The sequence below is a fragment of the Sinocyclocheilus grahami genome, unplaced genomic scaffold (assembly GCF_001515645.1).
Source record: "Sinocyclocheilus grahami isolate Dianchi unplaced genomic scaffold, SAMN03320097.WGS_v1.1 scaffold390.1, whole genome shotgun sequence".
NCBI classification, from domain to species: domain Eukaryota; kingdom Metazoa; phylum Chordata; class Actinopteri; order Cypriniformes; family Cyprinidae; genus Sinocyclocheilus; species Sinocyclocheilus grahami.
Window position 1 is genome coordinate 685,448 of NW_015505569.1, and position 17,013 is coordinate 702,460.

The 17,013-nt window shown below is 36.1% G+C and overlaps 1 protein-coding gene across 1 annotated transcript in view; it reads left to right on the plus strand.

Moving 5' to 3' along the window:
- Window positions 1–10,012: 10,012 nt before the first annotated feature.
- The window catches only part of LOC107550177 (signal-induced proliferation-associated 1-like protein 2), a 49,138-nt gene continuing 42,137 nt past the window's right edge, over window positions 10,013–17,013 (plus strand). The window contains exons 1-2 of the mRNA XM_016231414.1: window positions 10,013–10,202; window positions 10,392–10,712. The gene's annotated coding sequence lies outside the window, so the exon portion shown is untranslated. The remainder of the gene's footprint in view (window positions 10,203–10,391; window positions 10,713–17,013) is intronic.

Here is a 17,013-nt window from a genome sequence, read left to right on the forward strand (position 1 = left end):
TTTAAGATTTTGAAACTAAACAATTAATTTATGTAAAGTTATTCACACCTTGACTGAACATTTTTTTCATCTGGCCAACGAATACGTTGGCAAATAAGAAATCAGTTTTGGGTCACATGTCCAGAACCTTTTCCAGCCATATATCCGAGCATTAAACACTAACTGATAAAGAATCTGAATGAATTCAAAGGGTCAGTCACTCATGATGGTTTGGATGTAATCCAAATGATTAAATGGCTCCATCCACCAATGGAGATTTGAATGATTTCCAATACCTTATCCTATAATACTTAACTCTAAAGTCATTAAATATAAAAATGAGAATAAGTAAATAAGAAAATGGCATTTTCATGAGGAAATGATGTTACCATGGCCTTTTGCTGATGAACTAAATCTAATTGGATAATAATTATAAGTAGTTCTTGTGGTTCTGTGTTCAAAAGATGTTAAACATTCCTTTAAAAAAAATAAATCTGGCTCTGTTGTTGTGAGATGCCAAAAATATCATTTGTTTTACAACACTAGGTCCATGTTTCAAATACTCTCTCTTTTTTAATGTACTGTATGTTGTAGCATTAGCTGTTAAGATGTGATTTATAAAATTCTTCCGATGATCTGAGAAGCTGTCGATATTAGTCTGGGAAATCTGACTCTTATGTTAGTGAGGCATGTAACACATGTATCGCATGCATATTAACTGATATGTTCTTTGCATATATCCTATGCCGTTTTGTTGAATGTTTTGTTTTTATATGTACAGTGTTTTGGCATTAATTAAAAGAGAAATGAAGATGTGTTTAGAGTGAGAATGTAAATCTGTGGTGTTGCACACTGTAATACAAAAGATGACTTCTTTTCTTGGTTATGATTGAATGTTATTTTTCTCATGCAACTAACTTTTTTTAATGTGCATGTGTGTAGGAATCTCTCAGTGACAATAAATATTGATATTAAAAGATCTACATGAGTGACTAAATTAATTGAGCATGACTTATTCAATTCAGTGTAGACTGCTGTTTGGGGATCGCAAAAATATATAAATTCTATTGCATTTCTATTGTAATCAGAATTAGGCCATATAGTTGCACTATTACGATTTTCTTAAGTTGTAGCGCCCCCTAGTATTAGAAATTGATTAAATTTGACTGATGTCCTCAAAATATCCTGATTTATCTGTTTTACCTTAATGTATTTGAAAACGTGACATTTTGTTCCTTGTATTTATGCAAATAAATAATCACTGGTAAATGTAATATTTGTCTTAAAAACTTAATGATAATGTTAGTTAATCGGTAAATTATAGAATGTAGATTCTGCCATGTTTGTTTACCCTGCTGATAAAAAAATTATAATAATAACTAGCTAAAACCAGCCTAAGCTGGTTGGCTGGTCTTAGCTGGCTTAAGATGGAAGTAGCTGGTTTTAGCTGGTCTCCCCGCCTGACCAGCTAAAGAAGTGGCCAAAACCCCTCTAAAACCAGCCTGCTGACCAGCTATGACCAGGTTGAAGAGCAGATAACCAGCTTAGGCTGGGTTTAGCTGCTTTTTTAGCAGGGTACGCTGTAAGGTGGACTCTGTCAGATTTACACGTAAATTCATCAGCTTTCACAAAAACATGAAAGTCAGTGAATGGTGACCCAGATAGCACAGTTCCGTCTGTTAAAGATCGCTTCATCTGGAAAGCATCTGCCGTGTACAAACATCTGATAGACGTCTCTAAGATGTCAGTTTTACATGCATTCTAAATCCTAAACATCTTAAAGACATCTATTTGACATCTGATATAGGAACCGTCCTATAGATGTATTGCAGATGAGCAAACACTTTAAAACATGTCTTGCAGATGTAAATGCAGACTTCAAATAGACATTATTATTATTATCATATACATTTTTGATGTCTTAATGACATTGGCTCTGATAAAATGAAAACATTCATCAATAATATTTCCATTGCAATCTTTCGACTTGTAGACAGGAGGGTTTTGTATGCTATAAGAGTCAAAAATAGTTTATTTAGGCTATTTATTTTGTAGTTTTCCACCATCGTGCAGCCCCTTGAGATACGGTTGAATGTTGCTCTTGACAGCAAAAGACCTCGTGAGATACTGTATATGGTTTGAGTGGGAATACCGCATCTTAGATGCACAGCTTCCCTCAGGTTTGTTTTCCTCAGCACCAGGTAGGAGGATGTTGTTCTCAATCTCAATCCCAAAGGCTGAATTTCACCTGCTTTCCCAAAGTCGCCTGCCTGAACATATACATGTGTGGTGTGCATCTACAAGGGCGGGAAGGATGCTGGAAACGTCTCTTTGTAGTTAAAAAAGAAGCATCCAGATTTTAACGTAATGGAAAATTGCTTTCCATTGAGGGCACCAATGCAATTCAAGGACTGCCATTTTCCTGGAAACCTCTCTATACCTCGCAAGCTGTTTTCTGTGACTTTGGTGAATCATGTGCACCTCCATTATACTCTGCATGTCTCCTCAACCCCTTAATGAGACCGTTTGTACTCTTCCAAGACATAAGATCTGAAAGTCAATATTGTAATATGCCAGTTTGTTGCATACGGTGGTAACTCAAAAACAAATACAAAGACAAAATAGCTTACAGCTGTGTTTGATATAATGGCAAGTGCTTTTCTAGTACTAAATTAGCAATTTAGCACGATTATTCCCCCACTGGAAATGTGCTTACATAAGTGTTAGAAACTGATTAAATTTGGTATGTGTCATGCATTTGATATATCTGTTATAAGTAAATGTATTTGAAAACGCAGCATATTTATGCAATTCAGGTGGGTCACACTTCCCAGGTGGGAAAATACGGTAATCCTTATAGATACAGAAAAGTGGCATCACTGGTAAATGTAATATGTGTCTTAAATCCTTTTATAATGATCATGTTAGTTAACAGGTAGATTATAGACCGTGGACTCCGCCATGTTTGCTGTAACACAGATTTACACAGATCTGACATAAAATCAGATTTACACAGAAATTCATTCACTTTTCACAAAGCCATGAAAGTCAATAGATGGTGACCTAAACAACTGTCAAAGTAAAAAGTTATTATTTATTTATTTAGTCATTTAGCAGACGCTTTTATCCGAAGCAACTTACAAATGAGGACAATAAAAGCAGTCAAAACTAACAAAAGAGCAATAATATGTAAGTGCAAATGACAAGTCTTGGTTAGCCTAACACAGTACACATAGCAAGGTGTGTATATATACATATATATATATATATATATTATACAGACACACACACACAAAGCATCACAGTATGTGAGGAGCGTAACATTTCCGTCACACGCTTGAGGTATTCAGCCAATCACAACGCACTGGATAGCTGGCCAATCACAGCACAGCTTGCTTTTCAGACCGATGAGCTTTGTAAAAATCGAGCGTTTCAGAAAGGCGGGGCATAGAGGAGAAACAATAATGTACAGTATGTGGAAAATAATGTGTTTTTTGAACCTTAAACCACATAAACACATTTCATTACACCACATACACAAAATAATGTTCTTTTTTAGCAACACCATATGACCCCTTTAAGTTAATTATAGAACATTACACTTTACATTGTATTGTTAAATCAATATTATTAACTGTACAGATTTTTGTCTGACTTCACAAATGGTCAGCATGTCAACAAGGAGTCCTATATTGGATCAAATTTCTGAAGTTGAAGTCAAATTTCGTTGAAGGAAAAAAGATCTAGTTAGAATGGAGTGGTGGGATGGACTGTGTTCGCTCACTATTATCCTGATTCACACGGTGAGACATGGACACGCTGCTATCTGCTGGACTGTAGCTGCAACTGCTGAACAGATCATCCACCTGTTCCCTGAGAAGTCTGAATGTAATCTCACACATATCTCAAAATCTCAAGCGTATTTTTAGGATTTATCATTATTGTGTATATTCTTTCCAGGTTGCTTGAAATACCTTGTGATTTTACTTTTTTAAATAAAAAATGAAAGAGAAGGAGGAATTTTCAGTGACTGTGTTCTGAGGTACAGACATTTTTCAAGTACTTTTGCAGTAGTAATACGATTTTTTATTATTTTTTTGTGAATGCAACTAAATTAGAGCTTAATGTCACCAAATCAGTTGTGGTTGAATTTCAGTGTAAACTCACGGTGGCATAGACAGGTGTGTGTTTGCGTCTGAAATATTATGCAATCAACTGCAATGTTCTTTAAACCTTTGCATTTATTGAATCAAAATGGGGGAAAAAATCCCAAACTTTTTTTTTGTTTTGTTTGGTTTTTATTTTCAAATGAATCTCTCTTGAGAGAGTTAACTGCAATAAAATATATATTTATATAAGGAAGGCAATTACAGCATATAGAATTAAAAAGCCCTCCTTTCACATTCACATTCAAAGGCCTTTCTTTCACACCACAAATATTGTTTGTGAACAAGATTTTAAGATTTTGAAACTAAACAATTAATTTATGTAAAGTTATTCACACCTTGACTGAACATTTTTTTCATCTGGCCAACGAATACGTTGGCAAATAAGAAATCAGTTTTGGGTCACATGTCCAGAACCTTTTCCAGCCATATATCCGAGCATTAAACACTAACTGATAAAGAATCTGAATGAATTCAAAGGGTCAGTCACTCATGATGGTTTGGATGTAATCCAAATGATTAAATGGCTCCATCCACCAGTGGAGATTTGAATGATTTCCAATACCTTATCCTATAATACTTAACTCTAAAGTCATTAAATATAAAAATGGCATTTTCATGAGGAAATGATGTTACCATGGCCTTTTGCTGATGAACTAAATCTAATTGGATAATAATTATAAGTAGTTCTTGTGGTTCTGTGTTCAAAAGATGTTAAACATTCCTTTAAAAAAAATAAATCTGGCTCTGTTGTTGTGAGATGCCAAAAATATCATTTGTTTTACAACACTAGGTCCATGTTTCAAATACTCTCTCTTTTTTAATGTACTGTATGTTGTAGCATTAGCTGTTAAGATGTGATTTATAAAATTCTTCCGATGATCTGAGAAGCTGTCGATATTAGTCTGGGAAATCTGACTCTTATGTTAGTGAGGCATGTAACACATGTATCGCATGCATATTAACTGATATGTTCTTTGCATATATCCTATGCCGTTTTGTTGAATGTTTTGTTTTTATATGTACAGTGTTTTGGCATTAATTAAAAGAGAAATGAAGATGTGTTTAGAGTGAGAATGTAAATCTGTGGTGTTGCACACTGTAATACAAAAGATGACTTCTTTTCTTGGTTATGATTGAATGTTATTTTTCTCATGCAACTAACTTTTTTTAATGTGCATGTGTGTAGGAATCTCTCAGTGACAATAAATATTGATATTAAAAGATCTACATGAGTGACTAAATTAATTGAGCATGACTTATTCAATTCAGTGTAGACTGCTGTTTGGGGATCGCAAAAATATATAAATTCTATTGCATTTCTATTGTAATCAGAATTAGGCCATATAGTTGCACTATTACGATTTTCTTAAGTTGTAGCGCCCCCTAGTATTAGAAATTGATTAAATTTGACTGATGTCCTCAAAATATCCTGATTTATCTGTTTTACCTTAATGTATTTGAAAACGTGACATTTTGTTCCTTGTATTTATGCAAATAAATAATCACTGGTAAATGTAATATTTGTCTTAAAAACTTAATGATAATGTTAGTTAATCGGTAAATTATAGAATGTAGATTCTGCCATGTTTGTTTACCCTGCTGATAAAAAAATTATAATAATAACTAGCTAAAACCAGCCTAAGCTGGTTGGCTGGTCTTAGCTGGCTTAAGATGGAAGTAGCTGGTTTTAGCTGGTCTCCCCGCCTGACCAGCTAAAGAAGTGGCCAAAACCCCTCTAAAACCAGCCTGCTGACCAGCTATGACCAGGTTGAAGAGCAGATAACCAGCTTAGGCTGGGTTTAGCTGCTTTTTTAGCAGGGTACGCTGTAAGGTGGACTCTGTCAGATTTACACGTAAATTCATCAGCTTTCACAAAAACATGAAAGTCAGTGAATGGTGACCCAGATAGCACAGTTCCGTCTGTTAAAGATCGCTTCATCTGGAAAGCATCTGCCGTGTACAAACATCTGATAGACGTCTCTAAGATGTCAGTTTTACATGCATTCTAAATCCTAAACATCTTAAAGACATCTATTTGACATCTGATATAGGAACCGTCCTATAGATGTATTGCAGATGAGCAAACACTTTAAAACATGTCTTGCAGATGTAAATGCAGACTTCAAATAGACATTATTATTATTATCATATACATTTTTGATGTCTTAATGACATTGGCTCTGATAAAATGAAAACATTCATCAATAATATTTCCATTGCAATCTTTCGACTTGTAGACAGGAGGGTTTTGTATGCTATAAGAGTCAAAAATAGTTTATTTAGGCTATTTATTTTGTAGTTTTCCACCATCGTGCAGCCCCTTGAGATACGGTTGAATGTTGCTCTTGACAGCAAAAGACCTCGTGAGATACTGTATATGGTTTGAGTGGGAATACCGCATCTTAGATGCACAGCTTCCCTCAGGTTTGTTTTCCTCAGCACCAGGTAGGAGGATGTTGTTCTCAATCTCAATCCCAAAGGCTGAATTTCACCTGCTTTCCCAAAGTCGCCTGCCTGAACATATACATGTGTGGTGTGCATCTACAAGGGCGGGAAGGATGCTGGAAACGTCTCTTTGTAGTTAAAAAAGAAGCATCCAGATTTTAACGTAATGGAAAATTGCTTTCCATTGAGGGCACCAATGCAATTCAAGGACTGCCATTTTCCTGGAAACCTCTCTATACCTCGCAAGCTGTTTTCTGTGACTTTGGTGAATCATGTGCACCTCCATTATACTCTGCATGTCTCCTCAACCCCTTAATGAGACCGTTTGTACTCTTCCAAGACATAAGATCTGAAAGTCAATATTGTAATATGCCAGTTTGTTGCATACGGTGGTAACTCAAAAACAAATACAAAGACAAAATAGCTTACAGCTGTGTTTGATATAATGGCAAGTGCTTTTCTAGTACTAAATTAGCAATTTAGCACGATTATTCCCCCACTGGAAATGTGCTTACATAAGTGTTAGAAACTGATTAAATTTGGTATGTGTCATGCATTTGATATATCTGTCATAGAAGCAAATGAAGAAAAATAAAGAACTGTCTTTTTTATAAATACTTAAAAATGACTAAATCTGCAGTTCAGAAGCATCAGAGACAATAGCATCTTACAATCGTGCACTTGTGATCTGTAAAACTGCAACAGTACCAACAATGTCCACTAGATGACCATATAATCATTAAAAATGTCTGGGTACTGGGCTGAACCCAGTTTTTTTTTTTTCTGAGAATATTTTCTGGTAGAGTACATCACAATTACTTACAGCATCACACTCTGACTATAATACTGTTTAAAGTGGATCTGAAGGGGAAAAGCCTGGAAAATGTTTAAATATTTCTATTTAGTTTTTATGTATTTTATTTCAGGTTTAGTTTGAATAATTTTAGTGCTTCAACTTGCCTAGGCAAATTAACTTAAATACATTTTCATCTAATATTTATGTTTAATTATATTTTAGCTTTATTTTGAGCTTCATTTACATAAAATTATTATTATTACATTTCAGTTGATTTTTGAAGGATTTTATAGTTTTAGTTAAGTGTTATTTAAATAGTATTATAGTATTAATTAATATTTTCAGTTAGGCTATTCGTTTTTTAAATGATCATTTTCAGTTTTCATTTTTAAGTAATTTAGTTGTGTGCTTTTGTCATTTTATTTATTACTTATTCATCATTTAATAATTTATTTTAGTAATTTTAGTAACTTCAACTTAAACATTTATTTTCGTTTTTACGTTTTTTTAGTATCTCACATTTATATGTAATTTTAGTTAAGCTTTATTGACACAAAATTATTTTTAAGTTTAGTTTACACAAACAACACAGCTCCAGAAGAGCTCTGGTTGTGGTTGCTTCATCTGCAAGGTTTCAATAAGAAATGCATGTTCTAATAGATATTTTCAACCAACAATAGAACCAACTCATACTTTACTTTCATTTGGGAATTAGACAAAAGGCTTTGTGTGTGTGTGTGTGTGTGTGTGTGTGTTTGTGTGTACATGTTTTTCTATCCCGGTGGTGAATTAAACCTGAATACACACAGACTCATGTGGACTCATGTCACCGTGGGTACCTAAATTGAGGTCCCCATGGGGAAACAAGCTTATTAATTATGCAGAATGAGTTTTATTTTTTTTGAGAATGTAAAAATGCAGAAAGTTTCCTGTGAGGGGTAGGTTTAGGGGTAGGGTTGGTGTAGGGTGATAGAAAATACAGTTTGTACAGTATAAAACCATTACGCCTATGAAGAGTACCCTCGAGGATAGTGTGTGTGTGTGTGTGTGTGTGTGTCTGTCTGTGTGTGTGTGTGTGTGTGTGTGTGTGTGTCTGTCTGTGTGTGTGTGTGTGTGTGTGTGTGTGTGTCTGTCTGTGTGTGTGTGTGTGTGTGTGTGTGTGTGTCTGTCTGTGTGTGTGTGTGTGTGTGTGTGTGTGTGTCTGTCTGTGTGTGTGTGTGTGTGTGTGTGTGTGTGTCTGTCTGTGTGTGTGTGTGTGTGTGTGTGTGTGTGTCTGTCTGTGTGTGTGTGTGTGTGTGTGTGTGTGTGTCTGTCTGTGTGTGTGTGTGTGTGTGTGTGTGTGTGTCTGTCTGTGTGTGTGTGTGTGTGTGTGTGTGTGTGTCTGTCTGTGTGTGTGTGTGTGTGTGTGTGTGTGTGTCTGTCTGTGTGTGTGTGTGTGTGTGTGTGTGTGTGTCTGTCTGTGTGTGTGTGTGTGTGTGTGTGTGTGTGTCTGTGTGTGTGTGTGTGTGTGTGTGAGTGTGAGTGTGTGTGTGTGTGTGTGTGTGTGTGTGTGCGCGCTTGTGTAGAGCACATCGACCAACCCCCTCAAATCACTCCTCCCCTACATCCGTGGTGTTGGGTTAGTATCAGGGAGGGTCACCCCACATTCTGCTGCCAGATGGCCAAGCCATGGGAGAGTCCTCTATCTGTAATACTGAATCTAGAGGAGAGCCGCTCCCAATCCTAGTCATTATAGCACATCTCAAGAGAATGAACGTGTATGTGCTGACATGAGTCAGGAGTGTTTAGACTTATAAACACACACACACACACACACACACACACACGTACATGCATTCACACACCCGTTCCTCATGGTGCATGCACAAAAATGCAGAGAATTGGATATATAATATAATGGAATTGATGGTTCCATGTAGACCCTTTAACATCCATGGAATCTTTCCATTCCATGAAATGTTCTTTATAGTGGAACAAAGATTCTTTAGATGATTGAAATGTTCTCCACACTAAGAAAAAAACAAAGGAAACCAAAATGGCATTTCTGCGAAACCCCCTTTTTGGGACCTTTGTTTCTACTCCATACAAATCTAGTCTTTCTAATCATCCATATATTAGTCTCGTACATACATTCACACACCCGTTCCTCATGGTGCATGCACAAAAATGCAGAGAATTGGATATATAATATAATGGAATTGATGGTTCCATGTAGACCCTTTAACATCCATGGAATCTTTCCATTCCATGAAATGTTCTTTATAGTGGAACAAAGATTCTTTAGATGATTGAAATGTTCTCCACACTAAGAAAAAAACAAAGGAAACCAAAATGGCATTTCTGCGAAACCCCCTTTTTGGGACCTTTGTTTCTACTCCATACAAATCTAGTCTTTCTAATCATCCATATATTAGTCTTAAAAAGGATTACTGTAGCTACAGTGAGGAGGAGGCTGAGGAGCCAGAGGGCAAGAGAGATCCAAGCAAAAGGGTGAAGGAGAGAAAAGACAGAAAGACAGGAGGGGGTGGAGAGCAGTAACGTATGCGGGGCGGAGGAAGGGGCCGGCTTTAGTTTGATGTGAATGGGTATTAAAGACGGCATGCTAGAGGGGCAGAAAAAGACGGAGAGCAGTTCAACCTGCCCCTGTAGGAACAGCACAATGTGAGCTTCTTACAGCAAGCTGTCAACGGTGGATTGCATTTCGGTATTGATATATTTGGGTGAAGCAAAAAGAGAGCAGAGTGATCACAAAAATGCTGGTGTGAGGAGACGAGACGAGGACGTTAATGTGGAGCTGAGATGAAATCTGGGAGGTAAGGCCAATGGGTTTTTTTGACACAAGCTGCCTGTATCGCCTATTTTGCTGTAGACTGTAAAAACGATTGTTTTTGAAGATTATTGGAATACTATTTAATTCAATGTGTTTCTTGCCATTTCTTTGCAATTCATTGTGAATTTGAGCAATTTCCAACTGAAAATTGTTTCTACACCATTTTTTTCAGTGCACATGCCCATTCTGCGTTTGCATGTGCAGTTTGTGCAGAGGACACAAGTAACAGAGGCAGAGAAGAGGATGTGTCAACACAGTAAAGGGAAACACATTGTGAAGCAGAGGAAGTGATGTCTGAGGTTGAAACTGTGCTCTGCTAGCTTCACACATCTGCACGTCATCGCTGGCTTGTACAAGCACACACATACAGACCGATACACACACACCGAGCCACCGTAGACCTTTGCTGAGGATGTGCACTAGATGAAGACAGACAGAGGACATGGAGACAAAGAATATGAGGGAATGAGTGGAGAAAAACAGATTTAAAAAGGTAAGGATTTCTTTCACATTTTCTAGAATTGGTGTGGATTCATAAAAAGGAGGGTTGTGAAGTTTGCACAGATGATAAGTTATATCCGCAAGTGCTGCTGCTGCTGCTGCTGCTGGTGTTCAAGGTGGAGAGGAAAATGCAAGATGCACTGTAGTGCCTCTATCAATCTCTCTCTCATTTAGGATGGGGGAAGGGTTGCTCTCCAGGCTCTAGGGATACGTTGGTAATAGATGAGAATGGAGGGAGTGGAATAAGAATAGGAAGAGCAGAGATATCTTACGTAAGCATGCACAACAAAGGACATGACTGCATGGCTTTTGATGGCAGCACTTGACCCTGTGAAACTGACGTTAATGTGCATAACTGCACCATGGCATCTTGCACCTTGACGCATTTATTCGGATGTGGTGTCATGATGTTAGCGATGCATGAGTCTTTTTTTTTCTCATCCTCTCCCTTCTCAGGTACCTCAGTAACACATGCGCTTGTTGGGTCCATTTGACAGTTTTTTTTGCTTTGTGAGGTGACTCTGGTGAAAATCATAACTCATAAACAATCTATGTGACGCTGAACCTGCTTCAGATATATCAGATTATATTAGGACACAATCTACCCTAATTAAAAAAAGAAAAAAAAAGAAGTACTTTTTAGCATTTTTTTTCTCCGTATTATGGAAATAGTATACTTAAGTGTGAACTGATCTTAAAGAATATACTTAAGTGTGACCTGATTATAATGTTTTCAGACTCTTAATTCCATGTTATGTGTTAAATGTATTGTAAATGTTTTAATTTATATGAAATGCAATTAGCTCACCTTTAGAGTATTTTTTGACCCACTTAAGTACATTTTTATATGCAGTTTCATATTTGTAGGTATTCATACGTAACATTTACAGATGAAAAAAAATATTTTTTTGAAAACATATTTGGGAAGATGCTGAAGCAAACAATATGGATGTACTGACAGCATCTAAAATGCAAGAAGTATTAAGTGCAACTATAGAAATGTAAAATATTTATGAAACATTTATGTCATATTTCACTTTTAAATAGTGAGATTTTTACCATTTTATAGATATACAGTATTCATGTAAGTCCGTTAACCCTATCAGCAAACCTAAGCAAAAGCACTTATATAGTAATATATAACTATATAAAGATTAAAACTGGCAGAAAAATGTACAGTGACAATGATTTTAGTTACAGTATACCGTTATGTAGATAATCTCTAAACCAAGCCCTAACCATTTCATAAAAAATATACAATATACAGAAAAATGTAACAGACTGGCAAGTGTAATAGCAATCATTTATGAAATGATAAAAAAAAGCAGTATCAAAGTAGTACATGAGACGATGTGTGACATTCAAAATGAATGATTCAAAATGACAGAAATTTTATTTATGTCAAGATTTTAAAGTGTAGTTTTGTTTTAAATTATGTCAATTCGAAAAGTCATGTAAATTTAACATTTCACACAGAACAGAATACAATGTTAGAATTTCAAAGCAAACGTGTGAACAACATTAAACATTAAACACAAAATCACTGATATTAAATACAATAGAGTCAACCGATTAATTCCATGAATTAAATATTCATAGATTAAATAAGGATTGGAGGCCTGTAAGGTTTATTTGTTGTCGATATGTAAATATTGTATGCTTTAGTATCTGTGCAAACATACGTAAATGTACGTGTGGTAGAAACACATTTGACATAAAATAAATATGAATACATGGGATTACTTTGCCATTGTATGTGTATTCATACACAGTACAGACTTATCTAAAAACATGAGACATACGGTATCATTTCTGATGAAATATAAGGATTTTCTCAAGCATTTCTCGAGTCATTTCAATGCAAGACAGAACAGCACTCAAAATTAGCTTGTGATCAGTATGTCTTAGCATTTCTGGGGTGCAAAGAGTCGAAAATCAATAAAAGTGCTGCGAGTATCTGTGGGAAACTCCGAGCTTAATGCCACGAACACCAACTGCTGTGTGAGATATCACTATCAAAGAAGAGCTGAGAAATGCACACAAATTTGCACCAAAAAAAAGTGTAATGATGAAATTGGGAAAGACAAGCAAGCTTTTTTGCTCAGACATATAACAGTGAGGTAAGGAGGATGAGAAGACTTCTTATAATAACATTATTCAGCACAACTTGAAAAAACTTGATTCCATTCATCTTACTCTGACCTGCTCTTACATGCAAGTGAAGCTAAATATAGAGTGTAATGTAAAAATGGCACACTTAAATATTAAATGCTTTGACCCAAATGATAGGAAGCTGTGTTGATGTAGATGCATGGTGCTCTATATAAGAGCTAGTGAGGGAGACGGATCCCATTATCACATGACAGGCCACAAAAATGATTCTACCATTAAAATGCACAATATTGTCTAAAACGTTAATCATTTACATATGAACAACTTTATAGGCGTACATGGTATTAAAAGAATAGTTCACCCAAAAATTTAAGTTTTGCTGAAAATGAACTCAATCTAAGATATAGAAGGGTTTGTTTCTTCATAGCAACAGATTTGGAGAAATGTAGCATTGCATCACTGTCTCTGCAGTGAATGGGTGCCGTCAGAATGAGAGTCCAAACAGCTGATAAAAACATCACAATAATCCACAAGTAATCCACACCACTCCAGTCCATCAGTTAACGTCTGGAGAAGCCAAAAGCTGCGTGTTTGTGTCTTTATCCCAAAGCGACAGATCTGTAGAATGAGGACGTGTGTCTAATTTGGTAGTTTCTCGTTATTGACACTAGTGTGTATATTCGCACTGTAAACTCTTATTATATGATTATTGTGGTGTCTGTGACATAAAATAAGCATATCATATGCTTGATTAGCCGTTAGTTTGACTGCAATTTGGTTTTGTGAGATATCTTTGAAATGTTAGGCTATTTGGTGATAATTACAGGAAACCGAGAGAAGCTGGGTTGTAAAATATTGCTATACTGAGAATCCTTGGGGGCTGAGCAATGAATTTACATTTTAAAGGCACTGACTGAAGATAATCAGGAGACATCACACACAAAATGCAAAAGAAGAAAGGAAAAAAAGTGTGAACTCTAGTGTTCTAACACTTTTAATCATCGCATGGCCTACATTATTGTATACTGACATTATGCCAGCCATTAGCTGGCTCAATTTTGGCTGATGTGCCCAGTGCATTTTGCAGAAGTAGCATTTTTAATTCAAATAGAGTGTGTTTAACAGCAATAACAATGCAGCAATGTCTGCCAACTATATCGCATGACATGTCTTGTCTCAACAGGGATCAGTGCTCTCATTTATGTTATATGATGGCAGACATCACAATAAATGATAAATGGTCGAGGAACCGTCAGAGCAAAGTGAATTTTCTTCTGCGGTGAGGAAAGCAAAAACATCTTAAATGAACGCTCTCACACACGACTGTGGGCACTTGCACACAAAGAGGACGTTTGTGCACCGTTTCTCTTTAAGCCATCTGACAATTGCTTGATTGTTTGATAAGAGGCCTTTCAATAGTCTCCTTACGTTTAAATACTGACTGGTTTGATTGGACGTGCTGGATGCAGTGCATCTGTTGCTGTGAGTAAAATAGCAATGCTTACATGTCTGTACTAGTGTCTCAAAACTAATTTCAAGATGCATTTACAATAGTTCTTTTTTTCTCGGTCTGATCACGCAAAAGACTCCATCTGGCTGGTTCTAGTATATTTAGGCTGGGATTTACTAAAGGTACTAATTTGATTGCGCAGTCTAACAAATTGCATGCAAACTTTGTGGCCAACTAATGGTTAGGGGCTCTGATCTATATAATGACTGGATTGCTCATTGCTGACAGCCAAAACACTGACCTAAAATCACCCGATTTGAAGCATTTAAGTACGTTCTGTACATAGTCAGCATGATTTCCCTGAATAAGTTATGATGCATGATATTATTTATTTTTTTCCCATGATGGAGCAACATCTCCATCTATTTCACACTCTTCGAGATCGTCCAAACTCTATGGAATTTTACTAGCATTACAGTTTCCATAGGAGTAAAATGTTATGTATATATGTTGAATTCATTATTAATTTAAACAACATTTCAAAATCATCACCTACTTCAAAATGAACGCTGAAACCATTGTTGAAGCATTTGCAGTTAGCGAATAAAAACACAAAAAAACTAAATTACATAAACGGTGAATAACTGTACAAGGCAATTTAAGGTATATGCGTATACAAAGCAATAAACTTCATTCAGATTTCAGAATGAGAAACTTTGCCGTTTGTAATACATATGTTGAAGATCTCATCCGTCGGATGCTTGTCATGTTCATCTGATGTTTGCTACTGTAATGAACGTAACTTTTTAATAAGCAGGAGAAATTCCCAACATTAAACAAATAACAATTAGCGTGCTTAGGACGTTTGCATTGTAAGAATGTACAGGGATACTTCAGATATAAAAACGCTGATTCGTTAGCTGATGTTTTCTCAAATCATATGACTTTCTATTAATTCAATAGAATACTAGGGGATACCAATATGGCAGCACTTTTATGATGCCATGAGCAACTCCCTATTATAGATCAATGGTTAGGGTCTACTTTCATGCTTGCTTTAAAAAAACATGCATATTTTTTAGCAAAAATATGAAATTGTCACTTCATAAGATGGAAGTTTGGTTGTGAGATTGGGTTGGACTGTACACGCAAACATAAAATAATTAGCCACATACACGCCAAACTACACACAGATGTGAAAGATGTAAAACTGCTCTTGTGTGTCTTTTGCTTGTTCAGAGTGCAGTGGAGCGCAGGAGTTTGTCACAGCACTCGCTCATACATGCATATGCACATATACACTGTATATACAGTATGCATGTACAACTGATGAATTTTCCAGCTATGCAACTGAACTGAATCAATACTGAACTGACTTGAAGCTCTATAATGACACTTGACTTGTTAGAGCTGCTTTACAGCATAATTTGAATCTATTGTGAAGCTGCTGTGAAACAATCTATATTGCCTAAATAAACTTGACTTTCTGACTTGGCTTGTATGCATATTCAGTGTATGTGTGTGTGTGTGTGTGTGTGAGTGAGTGAGTGAGTGAGTGAGTGTGTGTGTGTGTGTGTGTGTGTGTGTGTGAGTGAGTGAGTGAGTGAGTGAGTGTGTGTGTGTGTGTGTGTGTGTGTGTGTGTACAATGTAAACAGAAATGCAAGGGGGTAAAATAATTTCTTTCTCAAAACACTGAGTTTTGATTTCTAAGTGAAGAAATGATGTGTCAGTGTTTTCACACATGATCACTGGCTGTAGGTCATCAGTAGGTTTTGCAGAAAGTTTGTTTCACAATAGCAAACTGAGTTTAAAGCGTGTAATGTGCTTGTAGTTTAGCGGTCTTGGTCTATAGATTAGGTAGATGAGTGAATGGTTTCACTGAGTGCGCCTCAAGTACCGCTTTTAGTGTCTAAGCATTTTTTAAAAACCTGCTTATCCTGAACAACTTTCTTGTCTTGATTTAGAGAATGTCTGTGTTCATGATTTAGAGCGTATGGTGTGTTTGTACACAGTAGATGTTTTCCAGATGAAGAGCTCTTTGACAGACAGATGTCTAATTCGTCAAATCTTTGAGACTCTAAACATGAGAGAGATGAACAGATGAACAGGATGCACTATTGCATTTGTTGTCGAATATTTAGAGTGCTTTGTCCAGTTTCTCGTGTTTATTGTTTAAAACAGATTCTCTGTACATTCCTTGAAACAAGCAAAAATATGAAACCTAGACAAATCAAAACAGACAGATGTCTAATTCGTCAAATCTTTGAGACTCTAAACATGAGAGAGATGAACAGATGAACAGGATGCACTATTGCATTTGTTGTCGAATATTTAGAGTGCTTTGTCCAGTTTCTCGTGTTTATTGTTTAAAACAGATTCTCTGTACATTCCTTGAAACAAGCAAAAATATGAAACCTAGACAAATCAAAAGAGCTTGATGTTAGAAGAAATGAGCCCAGGGCTCAGCTCACCCCAAGCTCATTAATATTAATTAGGTCAAGAGAATGGACTCTCTAAGAAGGTCATATCAAGCAATGTCTGCATGGCCTAGTTGATATTCATAAGCTAAAAATGTGTAAATTCACACCTGATGCCTTGTTTTCAGCAGATAAATGACATGTACATTTACAGTAGTTGGCCAAAGAGATGCAACTTTACAAAGATGTTTCCATACTATTATTAATATATGTCATTTCTTTAATAATTTATGATGCACTTGAAAAAAAAATT